A 6,235-nucleotide genomic window follows, 5' to 3' on the forward strand; every position below is an offset into this window, starting at 1 on the left:
CTTTCCAATGGAAATGATTATTATTAATCACCCCCTCCTCATTTTACCACCACAACAACCCTGAGGGGTTGGCAAGGTTGAGAGAGGCATCGACTGGCCAGAGGTCACCCAGTGGCCAAGTGGGCTTTTGTTGGGGGGGGGGCGAGCCTCAGTTTGCTATGTCTTTTTATGAATTTTTATTGATTAAGGTTGGGGCAACTGCCCCTCCCTGCCCCCCTTTTACTACGCCCATGTCTCCAGCCATGGCTCTCGGACGCTGGCTCAGAACCTCGGGTGCACGGCTCCCTCAAGTTTCTCGAGAGAGCTGGATGCTGCACAGTGCTTTCTCCTCAACGGACTTATAATATATAACTAAACCAGAACACACAAGGCGGCCCAATTGCTGCAGTGTGTGTGCCACCTAAGAGAGAAGCGCCACGTCTTTTTATGTCCTTGTGGGCTCGGAGATGCTCTTGGTTCTTTAGAGTTCATGCACCACTTCGGTGCTATTAGTTGTTGTTGTTCAGTCGTTTAGTCGTGTCCGACTCTTCGTGACCCCATGGACCAGAGCATGCCAGGCACTTCTGTTCTCCACTGCCTCCCGCAATTTGATCAAATTCATGCTGGTAGCTTCAAGAACACTGTCCAACCATCTCATCCTCTGTCGTCCCCTTCTCCTTGTGCCCTCCATCTTTCCCAGCATCAGGGTCTTTTCCAGGGAGTCTTCTCTTCTCATGAGGTGGCCAAAGTCTTGGAGCCTCAGCTTCAGGATCTGTCCTTCCAGTGAGCACTCAGGTCTGATTTCCTTAAGAATGGATGCGTTTGATCTTCTTGCACTCCATGGGACTCTCAAGAGTCTCCTCCAGCACCATAATGCAAAAGCATCAATTCTTCGGCGATCAGCCTTCTTTATGGTGTGCTATTAGTAGGCATGCTTTATAACAAGAGTGGCGATTGGGGTGGGGAGGCTCCTCGGTTTGGGGAAACGCGGGAGGGAGGGATAACAGGCAACAGGAAACTGAGATTGTTTCCAGTCATCATCATCTTCTCTCTCTCTCTCTCCCCCCCGCCCCCTTCTCAGAATCGCTGGCCTTCTGCAAAACTATCCAGCCACCCACGTCTCCCGCCAATCCCCGGGAACGGATCTGAAATAACAATTACGTTAAGCGCTATAGTCGCCTTTCATCTGCTCGCTCCTCGCAGCGTGTGGAAAGTTGAAGGTTGCCCCGGCGGGGTCACCATCCTGTGGAGGACCGGATGCGGTAGATTTGCAAGCGGTGTTTAAATGTATATTAAACGCAATGAATAAATACCTGCAAATTCTACAGGTTGGAGCGAAACGGGTACAGCAGCCACAGCAGAACGGGTTGAGAACGCCTATCATTCTATCAAAAACCACTTTTATCCTTTGGCCACATGCGCGCGCGCGCACACACACACACGGGAAATTGTGTGCGCTCCGCAAAATACATAACTCTAAAGCTCGGCGCTGGCCTTGCATCCGAAAGGTCCGCCAAAGTCAGCCTCTGGCATCTCCTGTTGAAAAGCAGCAGGTACCAGGTGTGCTGGGGAGAGCTGTTCTCTGCCCAAGACCTTTGCCACCCTGAGCAGGCAATACAACGCTGGATAGAACTGTAAAAGGTGGCTTTAAAAAGAAAAACAGTAAATATTTTTTACTCATAAATACTAGAGCAGGTTGAAGGCAGCATAAGTATGAACACTATCATTAAACTTACTAAAAGGTAAAGGTAAAGGTACCCCTGCCCGTACGGGCCAGTCTTGCCAGACTCTGGGGTTGTGCGCCCATCTCACTCAAGAGGCCGGGGGTCAGCGTTGTCCACAGACACTTCCGGGTCACGTGGCCAGCGTGACAAGCTGCATCTGGCGAGCCAGCGCAGCACACGGAACGCCGTTTACCTTCCCGCTGGTAAGCGGTCCCTATTTATCTACTTGCACCCGAAGGTGCTTTCGAACTGCTAGGTTGGCAGGCGCTGGGACCGAGCAGCGGGAGCGCACCCCGCCGCGGGGATTCGAACCGCCGACCTTTCGATCGGCAAGTCCTAGGCGCTGAGGCTTTAACCCACAGAGCCACCCGCGTCCCTTAAACTTACTATTCCCCCCCAAAATTATCCAAAATAAAGTGGCTTGTTAAGATGCCCTAATTATTGTGCATTCATGATTGTTTGTGTTCAGGATGGTCTCAGGGCGTTTTCAATCTCATTTGCCCCTGCAAAGCTTTTAGGGGGTTGGTCAGTATCCATAACTTTCTGCAGAAATACTCCAACTTTTCCTACCCCGAATCTTCTTTCTTTTTCTTTCTTTTGTCCCACTTAAGCTGCTCTATCTGCTCATGACGGCTGCTCCAGGAAGCAGTCATATTCTAACACTGGGGAAGTAACACAAAACAACTAATGACACAGAATTGTGTGTGGACAACGCAATGTGAATCCACTGCTATCGCATTACTGCTGTGCCGCAAAATATAACCATCAGTTGCAGCGTGTGTGTGTTTTCCCCCTCAGTCTTTGAGCCCTTTGTGTAAAGGTCCCACGTCCAGCCTCTGGCACCTCCAATGTAAGAGATCTCAGTTTGGTGCGCTGACAAAAGGCTTTTCCTTGCATGACCCCATAGACAGCTTCTGCCTTTCAGAGTTGACAATAGTGGGTGTGATGGACCATTGATAGCTGACCAGAAAGAAAATGAGCTCTCACTAATTATTATTACTATTTATTTATTTATTTATTTATTTAAACCCGGCCCATCTGGCTGGGTTTCCTCAGCCACTCTGGGCCACTTAAAGCATACAGTGGTACCTCGGGTTACAGATGCTTCAGGTTACAGAGGCTTCAGGTTACAGACTCCGCTAACCCAGAAATAGTACCTCAGGTTAAGAACTTTGCCTCAGGATGAGAACAGAAATCGCGCGGCAGTGGTGCGGCAACAACAGGAGGCCCCATTTGAGTGGTACCTCAGGTTAAGAACGGACCTCCAGAATGAATTAAGTTCTTAACCTGAGGTACCACTGCATATCGAAACATAATAAAATATCAAAGATTAAAAACTTCCCGATACAGGGCTGCCTTCAGATGTCCTCTAAAAGTTATGGAGTTCTTTATCTCCTTGATATCGGAAGGGAGGGTGTTCCACAAGGAGGGCACCACTACCAAGAAGGCCCTCTGCCTGGTTCCCTGTAGCATTTTTCATCCACAAGGAGGATGAAACTATAGAGTGTCGAACTCGGACCTGGGATTGGGAGGTTTCAAGGCCCCACTTGGCCACAACACTCACTGGGTGTGACCTTGGAGGCCAGTTGCTAACTCTCAGCCTAACCTGCTCCACGGGGCTGTTGTCAGGATTAAAATGGTGTAGGAAGAGGAGAACTATGTATGCTGCTTTGAGCTCTTTGGAGGAAAGCTTGGGACATAAATGCAACAGGTAATTAAATTAAGAACGTCCAGAACGGCAAGCTTTTTCCATGCCTGTTTTTGCCCTCTGTGTTCTGTGGGTCCTGCTCACTGGCCCACAGCAAAACCTCACTGCTACTGGTCTTTCTCTCCTCCTATGCCTATCCAGCCGTAAGGGGAGAGGAAGGCAAGAAGGGCTGTGCTCCCGCTCAGGGCCATGTGTCGCTCGCATCCCTTCCCTCTGCCAAGGTCAGCTTCCTGAGGTTTGGTTCCTTGCTGGCCTCTGCTGACCCTTCCCTTCCTGTGTTTGGCTGGGAGGGCGGGGAGGCCACGAGCCCCAGAGCTGCACCCAGGCTAAGGCACAGTGCCTTGGCAGCGGTGTGCAGGACTGGGGTCAAGACCTGCTGTCAGTGGCTTCCTGATGGCCAAACGCCTGGCTGGGCCACACCCGGCAGGGTCTTCCTTTCAGATGGACTTGGAGGCGAGAGGGAGAAGAATCAGAGCCCTGCTGGATCAGAGCAAAGCCCCCGTGTTCTTCTCACAGGTGCCTGCCCAAAGCCCACCCACTGGCCACAAAGGCAAAGGCCCTCCACTGGTACCTTGTTCCATTTGTTTGCTTGTGGGATTTACTCTAACCACTACACCACACTGTGCTCCTGAGGGGAGACTCTCTTGGAACATGGAAGATGTCCTTCTACTGAGTGTCTAATAAGAGACAAATGACTCTGGGAAACCCCCAAGTAGACTTGATGTCAGCAGCACTTCCCCGTATATGGCTCCCTGAGGTAGACTGTGTGTGGACATGGAGGTTCCATTCCTCTAATGGCTAATGAAAATGTAAGAAGAACAAAGGCCCACCTAGTCCTGCAACCTCTTTCCAACCAGATGTCTCTGGGAAACATGTTGGAAGTTTTGCCAAATTATGCATGACAGGGATAAAAGGGACAGAGAAATGAGCCCCCCCCCCCAAATAATGTTAGAACTATGATGTTGAAAGATTCAGGACAGAAAAGACTTATCATGCAGTGCAGAGTTAAACTATTGTCCCACAGGCTGACCACCAATTTGGATGGCTTTTAAAAAGAGTTAGCTAAATTAATGGAGGAGAGGGGCTACCTATGGCCACTAGTGGCTGGCCACTGTGAGACAGGATGCTGGACTAGATGGGCCATTGGCCTGGCCCAATGGGTGATCCTTACGTTCTTATGTTATTGGTGTTTACAGTGTGTGTGTGTGTGCGTGTGTGTTCTTTTTGGGAAGGATGGTTTGGCCCATTTCCCGAGATTCTGGGTGCCGGTGCCTCTCTCCTTGGCAGCCTCGTTTGAGGAGCCCAGAAGCATCATTGAGAATGCAAATCTTGACCCTTCTGGGGGGCTGCTTCTCCTTTTTTTAAAACTGCCGAGCACTAGCAGTAATTCATGTAGTAACCATGGCAACTGCCACGTACATTTACATATTCTTCCACTTAATCACAGGGCCATCCAAGACAACTCTTTGCCAGTTCTTTTGACATAATTTGCTGTTTTCATTTGCTAAACCGGGAACTGTAATCCACAGGGATTTTATCATTATTATTTTTAAAGAAATCTGCATTTTTTACTCATTGGGGGGAAAAAATCACTGGTCTTTCTTTCTTTCTTTCTTTCTTTCTTTCTTTCTTTCTTTCTTTCTTTCTGCCAAACTTTTCTGATCAGAGTATATCTGGCTTTTCCTTGCCCGTTGCTCAAAAACCCATGCCAAAAACTCCTTGCAGACAAAATCTATTGTGTGTTTCTGTAACCAGAGTGGTTTTGGATTTGCAAGTCCAGATTCCAGGCAGGCTGCGCTCCGTCTATGGCACTCTGCACGCGCTCACTCTTTGTTCCCGTAGCACCATTTAAGAAGGATATTTGGCAAACTGGAAGGTGTGCAGAGAAGGGCAACTATGATGATCAAGGGTCTGGAAACCAGGCTTTATGAGGAATGATTGAAGAAGCTGGATATGTTTAGCCTGAGAGGAGATATGATATCCATCTTCAAATATCTCAAGGGCTGTCACATGGGCGATGGAGGGCTGGACTCAAACCAATGGCTTAGAGTTACAAGAAAGGAGATTCTAACTAAACCTTATGAAGAACTTTCTGACCGCAAGAGCTGTTCAGCAGTGAAATGAAACTTCTTGGAAGGTTGTGGAGTCTTCTTTGCTGGGGGGTTTTAAACAGAGGGTGGAAAGCCTTCTGCCAGAGATTATTTAGCTGGATTGCATGGGGTTGGACTAGATGGCCCTTGAGGATCCGTTCTGACTTTTTTTTTTAAATGCTTAGGATCTTTATTACCAGTGTTGCCAACTTGGTCTTGTCATTAGCACGAGGCTTGGTGATATTCTTCACTTTCTAAAAACAACAACACCTGGTGACGTTCTTCACTTAAAAGGCAGGTAAAAAACAGGGGTGCTGTATGCCAAATGGATGTGGTAGGAAGCTGCCAGGAGTACCATCACTGTCATATGCAAATGCTAGACCAGGGGTCTGCAACCTTTAAGACAAAAAGAGCCACTTGGACCCGTTTCCGAAGGAAAAAAAACTGGGAGCCGCAAAACCATTGCGACATTTAAAACAAATATATCTCCGGAGCCGCGATCTGACAGCGGGCGGGAAGGTGACGTCGGGACGGTGCGTGACTAACGCACGCACCGCACCATGCAACGACACAGCCAGTACAGCGCCCGCCACAGTGGGGAGTGTCGGGGCGCACAATGCGCCTCCTCCCCTCGCTAGTATCCGCCCTGGAGCTGCGGCAAAGGTGTAAAAGAGCCACATGCGGCTCCAGAGCTGCAGGTTGCTGACCCCTGTGCTAGACAGTGCCCAAAAAAT

This window comes from Podarcis muralis, chromosome Z (genome assembly GCF_964188315.1).
Source record: "Podarcis muralis chromosome Z, rPodMur119.hap1.1, whole genome shotgun sequence".
Lineage (NCBI taxonomy): Eukaryota > Metazoa > Chordata > Lepidosauria > Squamata > Lacertidae > Podarcis > Podarcis muralis.